Genomic DNA, 14236 nt, shown 5'->3' with positions numbered 1-14236 from the left:
AATCCTTCTCAGCCCTTAAAACTCCCTCCTATACTGAACACATCATACCTGTACCACAGAAAAACACTCAGTCTCATTTCAATTAACAAAAGCTCTTACATACTTTTATTTCTGCTTTGTTTACATACATTTCCAAGTTATTCATTACCCTCAACTAAACCCAAAAATGCTGAAAAATACAAGGCCATAAGTGCCATGCTCAAATCTTCAACTGAATTAGGATTTCCAAATGAAAGACTGATGAATCCACACACACACACACAAAGGACCGCACTGGCCCTGTTTGGGACAAAATGTCCTAAAGGCTTCTGTAGCTCAGATACCAGAAACCAATATTAATGCTCCCTTGCTCCAGGACAAAGATTCCAGTCTGGGAAACTGCTCATGTACTATTGCAACCAGAGAACTCTACTTGACCTTATTCTGGTGCCTACCAACATGTTCAGCACCCTGAAATGTTTAGTCTCAGTGGAAAAAAGGCTCCATGACATTAAAAATCTGTCTCAAAGAAATAGCCCATCAATGGAGAATTAGAGTGGCATCACCATGGTGGTAAACAGTAACTGAACAATGGTACTCTAGAAGTATCTCACTGCGGCCACAGGCACAAAATAAAGGGCGCAAAATAAACATTCCCATGTTGTTCCATCAAGCAGGAGTAACATGGGAATTCACACAGTGGTAGCATAGTGAGGAGAGATTCCTGTTTTTATGGGAACAATCACAGATGTTTTAATGCTTGACATGTATTTAAAACTGACATTTGGGCCTAGTTTCTTAGCTTCCCTTCTTCAGTTTGAAAGTTGAAAAATTGTGAATATTTTGATCTCAATCTCATTTTATGAAACAAGGTTGTCAGAAACCCAGAATAGCTTTATCACTAGACCAAAACCATGCATGTAGTGTGTGTTTGTATGCATGTATTAAGGATAGGGGAGCAAAGTCTATTATGAAAAAATTAGGATGCTTGAAAATATCAAATAGCAAGAAGAAAATATTGTGTTCACTGAACAGGAATTCAGCTCTAAGCAAAAAGTAGCAAACTATTTTAAAACTGTAACTGTGCCATTTTGAACCAAACAAATCAAGGTGATAACCAAACTGCAGTAAACCTAGACTGACTGTTTAAACACAGATGAGTAGTACATCTTGTGTTAATTGTTACAGTGCAGCTCCTTCAGGCATCATAACATTTCCAGCCAGTAATCCCCAGCTGGTTTACGTCCCATTTTGTACATTTGCCAGATCATTGCTGTACTCAGCACCACACTTCCTCCTCTCAAGGGCAAATCCTCCCTGCAAATAAGCAGGAGCAAGCCCCTGAACTTGCAAGGCTGGTGGCAACACCATGGGGAGAAGCATCTGGTTCTGCTCCACCTGGTGCTGGCAGGGCCGTGGGGATGCTGCCAGAGTCCAGGGCTGGAGGTGGCAGTCCTAGGAGAGCCCCTCCAGCCCTATGCCTCACCAGTGTGCAGAGCAGCCCTTGCAGCATCTCCTCAGAAGCAGCTGCCACACAGGGGAGGCAAGGATGTGTTAAATTAGCTTCCAGGAGAAAGGAAACCTCAGTTTCTGTATTCCAGCAGATTCTAGATTATATTGAAATAGTGCATGGATATCAGGACTGGCAGAAAGTGGCAGAAAGTGGAGGAGTGTTTGGAACAGCCCAGGTACAGCCACTCTGAGTTGACAGCTGGGTGGGATGCCCTTTCTAATACACTGTCTGAGGTAGGGCCTTGCTGTGGAGCCCTGACTACCCCTCTGCTCAGCCAAGCATGGTCCCTTGGACAGGTCACAGACAGGTGACAAAGGCAACACCAAGTTCCAGTGTATCAAACCCATTGCAACTACCTTAGAATCAAACTCTTGACGCAGTTACAGGCATTTATTTTGCAAGGGATTATCCTTTGTTTCACTTCTGCTGCTTAATAACGTAGCTGAGGCCATGATGAACATGGCAAAAGAGAGAAGATTGCTATGCAGATCAGATACCCATCATTAACCTAGAGAGAGATAATAAGTGAGGTTAATAGTGCTGCCGAGAGAGAGTTCAATGTGCTGAATGTAGATGAGATCTGCAGTCAAACTTCCTGAAGGTTTCACAGGGGATAGAAACCTGCATCACAGCTTCAGACTGGATCCGGCTGAGCACATCACTGGGACTAGGATATCTCCAGTTGCAACCTAGTCCCCCTCTGCCGTGAAAACTCTCACTGCTCAAACTCTCCTCTCCATGACAGTTCTATGGCACACACGTGCACATGTAGTGGAAGCTCTTTTTAAGCTTTTCATGTTGCTTCCATGCACAGCAGAGTAGATTAGTACCACAGAGACAGTACTTGTGATGAACTAGCAGACCAAGGTAATGTAAACGCCAGAGCAATGAGGAGTAAGAGAAGGTGAATATCACAGTCTGTTGATTTATGATTATACTGGTTGATCTTGTTAAAAGTTTCTAGAAATATATGTAATTTAGGCAAATAAACTGTCTTCAAGTCAAAATATTTCTCATATGACAGCAAGTTTAAACAGGCATTATTTACTGTTGTTTGCTTTCCAGTGAATCACTCAGTGTAATTTCCAAAAAACTCACTAATATTGTGTTGGATCAAAGTAATAACTCCCTGTAACTACCAAGCAAATAAGGTGTTTTATAGGTCTGTCCTTCTTTACACCCAGAGAGCACTCCACGCTTTATGCACTCATGAATTTACCCTCACTGTCTGTGAGGCTAAGGGAGAAAAAAAAAGTGGAATAATTCAGCTATAACAGAGAACTGTAACTTACTTGTGAAAACATAACACAAATATATTTTAAAACTGATTTCTTTTTCCACAGGGATTTTCCATTACCATATTTCGCATTATTAATATTAGCTGCAAAATATGCTCCAAGCTGATAAATTTTAGTAGTGAAGAGCCTTAATAAAGCAGATGCTAAGATCAGCCTCAGAGTCACCTTGAGTCACCTTAATCCTTCTCCAAAGAGAACGTACTGTATCTAGTGTAATACTTCCAGAATGTGTTTCTAGTTACTCACTGTAAAGCTAATAAAATAGTTGTATATGGCATAACACTGCATGAAACAATAAATCTCCAGCAGTTTAAGTAGCAACATCTTCCAAGGAGAAAGCATGGTTCCGCTGCCTGTGAGTCTGTAAACATCCCAAATATCTTAATATTTAAATGACAAGCATGAAGTTTCAACCAGAAAAAAATATCTCAGATGAAAACCTGTTTGCCTTCCAGTAGATGCCGGAGGGAGATTTAAATCATTCATACCAAAGTGATCAATATTCCGCATGGCACTTCACAAAGGAATTAAAGAAAATCAATTTCCTACAGACCTTCCTATTCTGAGCTTTTTTATGAGTCAATGACAGCTGAAGTGTTTGCATCCTCAATGAGGTCTTTCAGCACATACCTCAAACACTGCGCAAGACCTCTCTTGGGAGGCATAAAACAAACTCACTTGTTCTGAGGTGCAGACTTCAGAGCAACAACCAGAAAGCATGGCTGCATCACACCTCTCATACGTACATACACATGCATCCTTTTTTAAACCAACTTGTATTATGCAGAGCAACATATTTTGCTAGCACTCTGAGCTTAGCTGCATTCATATGGAATACCCCAGACTCCATAGGAATCAAGAAAAGCAAAGGCACAACTACGTGCTGGACATTTTAAATCACAGTGGCAGAGACTGAAGGAACAAAGGAACGCTGTATGAATTGCAAAGGGTAATATGGCTGCTCTTTTGGTGTATGGTCTATGTAGTAGCTGCATACACCTTAAAATCAGACAGATTAGCTGGTGAGGTCTCCAATCTAAAAGTGTAATTTAGCACCGTAAGCAGCAAATTTGACTGAAGAGATACGCAGGAAAAAAACCATGGGGAGAGCCTTACTCATGTAATCCTGCCAAGAGATTTCTGCTTCTGTGGTACCCCATCTTTCAGAAAACAATGCCTGATGGGACCGTGTCCTGTGGGGCCGCCCTGCTCAACAGCATCTTCCAAAGGCTGCAGGAGTCTCCTGCTGACAGACAGGACAAGAGTCACAGGGATCTTTAAATTCCCTATTTCTTACTGAGAGGAAACTGTAGTTGTACTCGCACCACTCTGCAACCTCCAGCTCTCTGTGGGTTGGTGTCTGTGATCTTCCTCCTGCTGCTGGCATGCTGCACATATTCTTCTCCTGTGATCTGCTTTTTTGCATCACAGTTTTTGAAGACAGCGTGCTGTGTCCTGGATTAGTTTGCCAATCAAAAGTTCACTATCACAATCTTAGAAAATACACTTTTTTGGCTTTCCCTCTTATCAAACACTTTAGTCCTAAAGAAGCCCTGTGCCAACTTGGGTACTTTGTGCAATATCCAGGGAATTTCTAAGATTTAAGCCTCAAGGTTCTGAAAAAAGATTGTTCTTCTGACTCACCTGCACCTAGCCCACAACCCTGCAAATAGCTGTATGGTTTGCTGTGTTGGTAATTTTTGTCCCGCTTGCCAGGTGACTCCGTGGGGCTGTGCCTCTACAGGACTCTGTAGGGGTGGAATGAAAAGGGCAGGAAGCACTTCAACTCACAGAAAAGTTGAAACAACATCCATGTTGTGTATCCAAAATGTCCAGCACAGGGAGCCACCCCAGTGAGTGCAGCCCTGCCGTGCCCTGAGGCAGCCTGGGCCAGGTACCCAGCAGGGCAAACAGCAGCAGTGTTGCACCAGTAATCTCCTTTGCAAACACCAGACAATACTCTCATGTCATTTGGTTCCCTTGAGTGAAGGTTTCAGTTGAATTTATCTTGTCGCAGCTGAACCCTCCTTCTGTGCTTGATTTACTATCTTTTTCTACCCAAATTATGGCAGAAAAACACAACACAGAGATGAAAAATTGGTGAAAAGGTTCTCCAGACCCAACAGTAATCAAATCAGGGTGTGTGGGTATCATCTCTACCCCAATGTTTGGTGTTTGCACTGCTATTTATGCAAACTGCAGGGTTTGGGTATTTTTTTAAAGAAGATTACAACAAAAGAATATTTGCAAAAATATCATTTTAGAGAAGAAAAGCACTCATCAATGACCACACCAACAACTCAGTGACTGCACCCATCCACTCAACAGGAGCTTTACAACATAAGTATTTCTTAGGTAAAGACAAGTGTTTGGGGAAAAACCCGTGCTGATGCTACAGCATTTCACTGCAAAAGCCTGACCATCCCATTAACTGGCTAGATGATCCAGTCACTAAAATAAATAAGCTACAGTTTTGCAGGGCTAGAAATTCAGGAATCTATACTGCCCTATTATCTTACAGTGAATAGGAGCCTGTAAATTATGCAGACATGTAATTATAAGCCAATCAAAAAAGAAAAAGCAGATACATTCTAAGGAGTTTTCTTGTTTTCTTTCTTCGTATTTTTTGCCAAAAAATTATTATCCATCAGAAATCCCACATATTCCCCATGAAGCTGTTGAAAATCACATGCATGAGACAAGACCCTCAAACACCATGATCAGTCAGATTAAAGGTTTAAATTTTTTTGCTTCCTGAAGTGAGTGAATTTAAGGCTCATCTAGCGGAACACAGATATTCCTGCACAGGAATCTCCTACCATCCTTAAAATTTTATTATGATTTGGTTGCTTTGAAAAAGAGGTGAGGCAGGCTGAATGCTTGTGAGGCAGCCTATCTAATTTAAGCCATCCCCAACACTTGTTACACACAGTGGCAAATAAAAACCTAGACAGAACCTGTACTAAAAACCAAGCATACTTGCACTCTGGACAAGGACCTTCCTTCTGCAGGCTGACCTAGCTGCAGGCACATATCTCTGTCCTGCAGAAAAAGACATCTGAGTCTTTCTCTGCACATCCAATGTTGTGACTGAGGTAGAGAAAAGACTAAGGGTAAGTAAATTTTCCATTTTTCCAGGGGATATATTTGTCTATCCATTACATACCTGCTGGCATCACCTCAAATCAACAACTTTAGTCCCAAAGTTCCTACCACACATTTCAAAGGACTAAAGTGATTATTATTAGTTAGGACTGTCCAGACTATCACCAAAGGGATGTATATTTGGACTAGAGTTGGTTTTGAAGCGTTTTATTATGAAAGTTTCACAATGAAGGAAACCTGACTGTAACTTATTATAAACAACTCATTTCAGGGAATACGGTGCCACAGAAAACAGGATTATCAGATACCCTGGTGAAGGTAAGATACTACAAAGTTATTGCCTGTGAATTCAATGTATTCCCTGTGAATTCAATGTATATTAGTACTGCTTTTTCTTAATTGGATTTACTATTAGCATGTCAGGTTCTACCTTTTTTCTTCTGTTTTTGTCACTCAGTCTTAGTTGAAATTCACAGTCAGTCGTGTGAATGAGGAGCAGCTAGGGCGTCCTGTACAGAAGAGGATTTAGAAAATGTTCTTTTCTATTTTTTCAGAACTTGGCTCTGATTTCCTCATCCTGAGTAAGCTTTTTCCTTCTATTTAAACGGACAAAGCACAGATCTAGGAGATGTAAGCTATTTGGGTAGAGCTGAGATATGTGGGCTCTTTGGTTAATCAAAAATTCTAAGGGCGAAGTACTTGAGGCAACATGTGCATGACTAGGAAATGATGGGCAGGCATATAAATATGCATAAGCGTATATTCAGGCTTAATTTCTCATATCCTCTGGCTGAGCATTACCAGCCATGGGGTATAGGGGTGGGGAGGGGGAAGAGAGGCAATAAAAATAAAAAGAGCCATGGGTCTGTTTGCTGCCTGCTATTCACTATCTCCTCTGCCCTGAAGGAGAGTCATTCAGTCTGCATTCTAGGAAATGCACAATCCAAAGTGAAGAATATATTATATATTTGAGACCAACAACCCACACTAAAATATTCTTGCATCTCTTAATAAATGGCAATTATTTGTACACTATCTTCCATAAATGAAAATAAGCCTTGATAATCAGGTATGTAAAATTATAAAGGTTTGTTGAAAAGAAGTCTTCTGGGAAGTATCAGAAATGCACATCCTATCCCTGAATTCTGGGAAATCAGTTAAGCCTGATCTAGCTGACATTTGTCTAACAATATATGGAGGCAAATACCTTATGGTTGAAAGCATATTGGAAAGACCATAGCAACCCACTTGTTACAGCAGCGGTCAGAAACAAATTATATTTCAAAACATGTGCTCCTTACTTGCTTGTTTATGGCTATCTGACATGCAGAGCTAAAACCCCTCGCTTCCAGTTAAAAGAAACTTCATTTACAGAGCAAAGCTCATTTGTAGGTCTTTAGGCACAAGCAAGTTGAACAAGCACATCTCTGTCAATTTACTCTCTGGCAGAGCTGCGATGTCCTGGAGGCTACACAAGATTTTGTGCAGTAATTGCTGATCAAACCCTTAGATGATTAGAGAATGCCATTTAGGTTGTGTTTGCTGAAGGATCCTAATGGCTGCCAGGAGGGGAATTTCAGAATGAAAGACAAGAAGATTCCTCATTAAAACACTGGATTTGCCATGCTCATTTTAGATTCAGTTGAAGGAGCAATGAAATCACTTTCTATATAATAAAAAACATTTTTGAGCTGCCTTACAAGGCATTAAATTGCAAAAGAGGTCAAGGCTAAGCCATTCCACCTGAGAGTTTCCACATATTGCAAAAGAAGAGACTGGAATATTAGTTTTGCTGGAACTGGACTTTGGAGACAAAAAGTCAGGTGAAAAGTTTGGAGAGGAAATTGGGGAGAGATGGGCTTTCTGAATGCCTAACTCCTTGGAATTACAGTCTTTGAATATACTAAGAGCTGCACCCAGTATGTACTTTTAATCATTTATTTTAAAAAAAGAAGTAGTTTTCAGTTAACTCAGTGTTTCAAAAATTCCTGAAGAAACTGACTAAATTTCCAACTCTGCACAAAACAAAAGCTCAGTACATTTAGGTATTTACAGGAAAGTGTGACAATTATGACCACAAAAGACCAGCCATGAGCTTGCAGGACTCCAGAGACTGATTTTACTGACTTTATCCTGATTCTAAAACTGGGAAGTGGGCAGTGTAAGGACTGAAGAGACAATGAAAAAGAGTCTACAAGTAACTAATTGCTTAAAATTCCTTGAGAATGTGAAGGCAAGGTAAAGCTTCAGTGACATGGAGGAAATGTCTGATTACACATAACATGCACATAAATAAATACCTAACTGTTAGGTATAGCATGCCCATAATTCTAAGAAAATGTAAACCCATCTTTCAAATGAGGTCTCTGCTTATGTAGCGAAGTATCACACTTCTTCTGTGTGGCACTTGGGATGCCACACACACATAAGAGGGATGGAACAGATGAACAAACCTCTCATTTTGGTTCTCTGCCACTGGAGCAGACTGGACCATTGCTACAATATGGAGTTCTTTATGAAATAATAAAAATTAGGATTATAAATATTTAAAGAGCTTTATCCAAAGAAAGGTTTAAAAATATTTGATCCAAAGAAACTGCTCATCTTCACTGTTCTCTGTCCACTCTTCTCCCCAAGGCCAGAACACCCACTAGGGCCCATCCATTCTCCTCTTTCTCTGAACTGTTTTGGTGGTTTTTTTCCAAGGAATAATGTAGAACATTTATGAGGCGTGGTCTCACTGTTTGTTTTCATTTTCACTCTAAGCCTGTTATGTTCTTCTCTGAAATCTCTGGAAATTCATTTGCTGTCTGTTTTTCTATTTATGAAGTATTGTGTAATTATTGGTGAAGTTCTAGAAATTTCATTTGCATTTCAGGGCTTTGAGGATGAGATGGGGATTATTTTGAAGTGCTTTTTTCTGTTTGTTTTTAAGACCACAGAACACCTTGAATCTGGACTATTTGTTGTTTTTCCAGTAAAACCTTCCATGCTTTTTAGCTGAGCATTATTTTACCTAACTGAGTGGTTGGACTGCTCTATTCTTGAACTGGAACATGCTATCATATTCCCCTTCAAGAGTTTTTAATTTGAGATTAAGTTAGTAACTAGTTCAGGCAAGGGTACTGAGAGCACTGTTCATTTGATGTGGCTACAGCTGGTAAGTAGTTATATAGGATTCTTTCTTCTTTCTGTATCAGGAAATAGGTATTTCTTCTTCCCATATCTCATAATCATGTAAACAGTTACATGATTAGGGTTACAGATTTGCTTGGGGCATTTTCTCACTGTACTACTGAATACCACCAAACAGCAGACAGTGCACTTACTTGCAAAAACCTAGATAATACATCCATTCCATGTATGTAGTAGTAGTAGTAGTAGTAATAATAATAATAACAATAACAATAATAGTAATAATAATAATAATAGTAGTAGTAATAGTAATAATAATAATAATGAAGTGGATAATAATTTATACTAGAGTGAATACATATACAAAGCTACTGGCAGAGGTCATCACATTGAATGGCACGTCTTCCCCAAGTAATAAACAATTCAAGGTCCAGATGCCCATAAACCTCAGGACCATTTGAGCTGACTGCTTCTTATATGCAGGAGTTTCCCTCCCCATGCACTTTACATGTGCTAGCTATTCAATTACGCAAAATTTTAGATGGGAACATCCATGAGCCCTGATGTACAAATGCAGTACAATTCAGACCTATGTGGTTTCAATAATCAGTCTGTCATAATTCCACCAGCTGTACAAGAACATCATCTTCTCAAGAGCAATCATCCACCACCTCAGGAAAAACTTAACACCAACTCCCTCCAAAAAAAATGGTTTTAGTTAGCTCTTTGCTGTCTGCACTGGCTTTGGCTTGTTCTTGTACTAAAACTCTCCCCTTGCCATGAAAGAACCAAGGTAAAATGAAAAGTCATGGTTATGATAGAGATAATTATGGTTATGATAGAGATTTGTGATCATTATTATTGGGTCATGTATTGAAGTGCCTTGTGATCATCAAATTGTGCTGCAGACATTCAATCTGACTTGCATGGACTTAAGAAGTGGTAGCTCAACCTCCATAGCTGAACCACAAAACCTGCACTGATCATGGAAGTACCATGAACTGTAACGTAAATTATTATTCAAAATAATAACACACAACAGTGGTATAATAATATAAATACCATGTATTCATTATCATAGGTTTAAAATCCTCTGACTTGCAATACTTGCTCCATTTTGACTTGGACCTGCCGCCTCTTAAGGCAACAGACATTACATCACAGACCACAGCTGACCATGATGTCAATGACCCGGGTGAATGTCATGCAGATAGTCCACCCTCTAGAAAAGTATTTAACCACTCTACTCACTGAGCCCTAGGAGGAAGTTTGGTAAGTCCCTCCATGAAACAGGCACTGTCTGATAAAGGCAAAAAGCACAAAGAAGGCTAGAGCAGGATTTTCTTCCTGCTAATGGTAATGTCATTTCACCTCTTGTCAGTCCAAAACCTCCTGGCAGAAGACAGTCAAGGGTCCCAGACTTGCTGTCCTGCTTCATTACCCTTACCAGCTCCTGCAGCTCCCAGAACACCTGGGAAGTCAATCCCATGAGACTGGGAGCAGCATGGAGTTCACTGTTGGGTTTATGGAACATCATTCACAACACATGAAAGGTCTTCATTTGCAAAGAGTCATCATTTCAGATATGAATTAGTTGTAATCTCCCATTTTTACACTATTTTCTTGTTCAGTCTCAGCACACACACAGAGCTGTGGGGTATGGAAATCTCCAGAGAAGTCAGCTGGCAGACTAACACAGAGATCAAATTTACACCTAAGAATGATTGAAGAGAGAAGATTGTTGTAGTTTCACTGGGAATATCAGGAAGGCCTGGAGAAGCTAAAAATGTGAGATCAGAGCCATCAGGGAGCAATAATATAAGCCTAAGAAACTGGAGAAGGAAGGCAGAAGTGGCTTAGAGTGTACTGAAGGCAGTAGATAGAAGAGGTGACTACTGAATTAAATAAATCAGATTGAAAACTAATTGAGTAAAGCAGACAGACAAAAGAACTGAAGCAAGTCTGGCTTCCTTTACTATCTGCAGTACTATCTCTACTGTGTTTACAAAAGTTACCTTGATTATCACAGGGATATGGCAAGCAGGGCACCAGTGGGGCTGGTGATGTTGACATGCAGACCGATTGTATCAGAGGTACTGTTTATTAAATAAAGTTGTGTCCTCTGCAACTGACAAGGCATGGCTGTTACTTGCCTGTTCTCTCTCCCAGTTCAAATAATATTTAGGCAGGAATTGAAAGAGGAGCTCAGGAGCTTTGAAGCTGAGATGCTTTCATTCATCCTGTAGGAGCAGAGTCAGAGGTCATTCACTGGGGGCACTCGAAGGAAGATGTTGCATGGGACAATGAGCTGGAAAGGGGCCAAGGAGACTTCCAGATGCTTCACAACATAAAATTGTCTCTAGGATTTAAGTTGCTGAGGAGCAGGTCAGTGTAAAAGCAAAGCTGTTTCACCCGGACCTTTCCAGTTTTGACATACAGTTAGATAAAACATATCAGGAGATGAAGCAGCAGCCAGTATAAGGGCCCCCTTTTCACTCTATCTGTAGCACCTGAGGAAGAAGAGGTGAACTGAGATGCTTCTTTTAGTTCTTAAAACCTTCTTTTTCAGTATCTTGTTCATTCCTTGCACCCATCATCTTTAATTGAGGTATAGAAACATCTCAATTACCTGAAGCCAATTTAAGAAACAAACAATTTAAAAAACATGGGCTAAGACAGCTTTCAGAGAATCACAGAATCATATAGGTTGGGAAACACCTTTAAAGTCCTCAAGTCAAACTGCTTTAGTCCAGATTAAATGAGATTTATAACCAGGTCTGGTCCACACATTTCCAACAGCAAAAGGCAAGGTTTTCACTGCAGAAAATGCTCTAACAAAAGACCACTACTGTCATCAAAACCCTGTGAGAGAGAGAGATCACCCCTTCAGGTTAGCTGCCAGGCTAGAACAAATGGGATCTTGTAGATCTCATTTGTCAACCCAGGACGCCTCCATGCATGCTTGGTGGAAATTATGTCAGTGAGACACCTGCCCTAAGTTAGGAAGATGCTTTGCACACCTGCCTAAACAATGTCCTTGTGAGAACTGCACCTCTCAGTGGTATTGTCCCAACAAAATTATTATTTACTTCAGGGCCAAGTGCCACCTGGTCAGATTAATTGCAAACAGCATAACAAAATGTGAACATTACTGCACTGGCTGCTCTGAACTGAGGTTCACAAAAGAAGGCAGTCTACAGCATAGGCAGACTGAATAGGAAACACGTTTTTCTATCTTACCACATCTTCCTGTCTTCCTCCTCCAGTTCTGTGATATGCGCAGTGACACAGATAACCTCCATTTGACATTTTCATCTGAAGAAGTCCATGAGTTGACTGGCAGGCTCCTCACACACCAGCTTGTCGCAGCAAGACAGAAATGGGTGTGTGAGTACTGCTGCAGTTCAGCCCCATCAGTCAACTCAGCAGTGATGATGGGACCAAATGAAGTTTTTCCACTCATTAGATTCCTGTGGTCTGCTACGTGCCAGGAGTTTGACCACAACTCCCTGGCGTGTGTAGATGGCTTCTGTGATTCCCAGGTGGTCTCTCACCAAAATATATCCCAGGCCCGGATCTAGTTAACTTTCAAGAACAAATGACACCAACGCAGCCATGGGCTCCAAAGGTGATTATTTCTTTTAAAATACAGAATAATAATAATAATTTCTTTTAAAATAAAATTATTTCTTTTAGCAACAAAGGTCAAAAAATAACCACCACTTGTGGAGTCAGAGATAAGAAGTCACAGCAAATCTACCTTGTTTTGCTTGAGAACAATGAAGAAGCAAGGCAGTCTTGCTTCTTTCTTAACCAAAAGACTACTTTAAAGTAAGACCTTAAAACCCAATAATTTTGCTTTATTTTCAAATAAGAAGTATTATCACTTCGACATTTAACCTAATCCTTAGCCTCTCTGCTCTCTCCTTTCCTTCTTCCTGGACACCCTTCAGGCCCAGGTGACTGCAGGACTAAGGAACTAATTCTTACTGTGAAAGCAAGATAAATCTCTGGTTTTATCAAAGCCCTTTTTCAATGCAATTTGATACTATTTTATTATTTGATTCTGCAAGAAAAACACCTTGAATCAATACAGAAATAATTAAAGGACCTGGACACTGATTTGATTTCCAGCCAGGAGAACAAGGTCTCTCTGTTTCTCTCTCTTTTTACCACACTCCTGGCACAAAAACGTACAAAATGTGCAAAGAGGATTCAAGAGGATTCAATAAATCAGTAGAAAGACTTACAGCTTTTTTTTTTTAACTTCAAGGATGAAATATAGGAAAAGGACTACAAAAAGCAGGGAGGGAGAACTAGGAAAAGGCAACAGATGTTGTAAAATATCTACTTTCATGTTCCCTGTGCACCAGAAATGTGCAGACGTATGTTGGCAGAGCTACAGTCAGAGTCCAGAGCGAGGCTACATCTTACACATCTGGAAGGTATTTGGCAGGGTGTAGAGTTCAAATGTTTTCTGCTTCAGCTGATTTCAGACATACCTCTCAGTGACAGGCCGCGCTGGGGACAGCTCAACCAGCCAGCTCGTTGGAGAAGCTGCTCACGGCAGTTCCAGCTCGCCTGCTCCGACTGCTGTCAGGAGCAGGCATGGGGCTGGGCTCTGCTCTTCCCCAGGGCTAAGGGCTGCTAGCAACACTCAGCAATGAGAATGATAATAGAGGAACTGGGAGGAGAGCAGGCAGAAGAAAATGGCACCATAACTCAGCAAAGCCTGGCCTTGTATCAAGAAACAGAATGTACTTGGATGAAGTCCAGACTGTGAGTTAACTGGAGTGCAGAGCAAGCCATTCAGGAAATAAGAAGGTCCGCGCTGCGCAGAAACATGGAAGGGTCACATTAGAGCCCATGTGCTTTTTTTCAGAAATCCTTCTGTTTTAAAAATAGATAAATACAAACAGGAGGAAAAGTTCAGTTTCTCTGCCCTAAAAGAAAGGCCAGCTTAAGCCAGCCGGGAAGGTGAGGCACGTTGCGTTGTCTGGGACTGACATTGCACTGGCGCGGGACGGGAGCTTACAGCAGTCACCAGAGGTTAACTCTGCTTTGGTAAGAAATGTTTCTCAGCAGGAGTGCACTTCTAGGGTCTTTTCCTGCTCCAGCTGGTACAATCCAGTGCCTGTGAGCTACCTGCTGAGCCTAGTGAGGAGAGAGCATGTCCCTGGTGTGCTGCATAATTTATATTTGCATG

The 14236-nt window shown here is 40.8% G+C and overlaps 1 long non-coding RNA gene across 1 annotated transcript in view; it reads right to left on the bottom strand.

Moving 5' to 3' along the window:
- LOC134432413 (uncharacterized) overlaps positions 1-13656 on the bottom strand; it is a 147564-nt gene extending 133908 nt beyond the window's left edge. The window contains exon 1 of the long non-coding RNA XR_010031327.1: positions 13533-13656. This is a non-coding gene — a long non-coding RNA (uncharacterized LOC134432413). The remainder of the gene's footprint in view (positions 1-13532) is intronic.
- Positions 13657-14236: the final 580 nt, after the last annotated feature.

This window comes from Melospiza melodia, chromosome Z (assembly GCF_035770615.1).
Source record: "Melospiza melodia melodia isolate bMelMel2 chromosome Z, bMelMel2.pri, whole genome shotgun sequence".
NCBI lineage: Eukaryota > Metazoa > Chordata > Aves > Passeriformes > Passerellidae > Melospiza > Melospiza melodia.
This window is presented reverse-complemented; position numbering and strand designations above follow the sequence as displayed.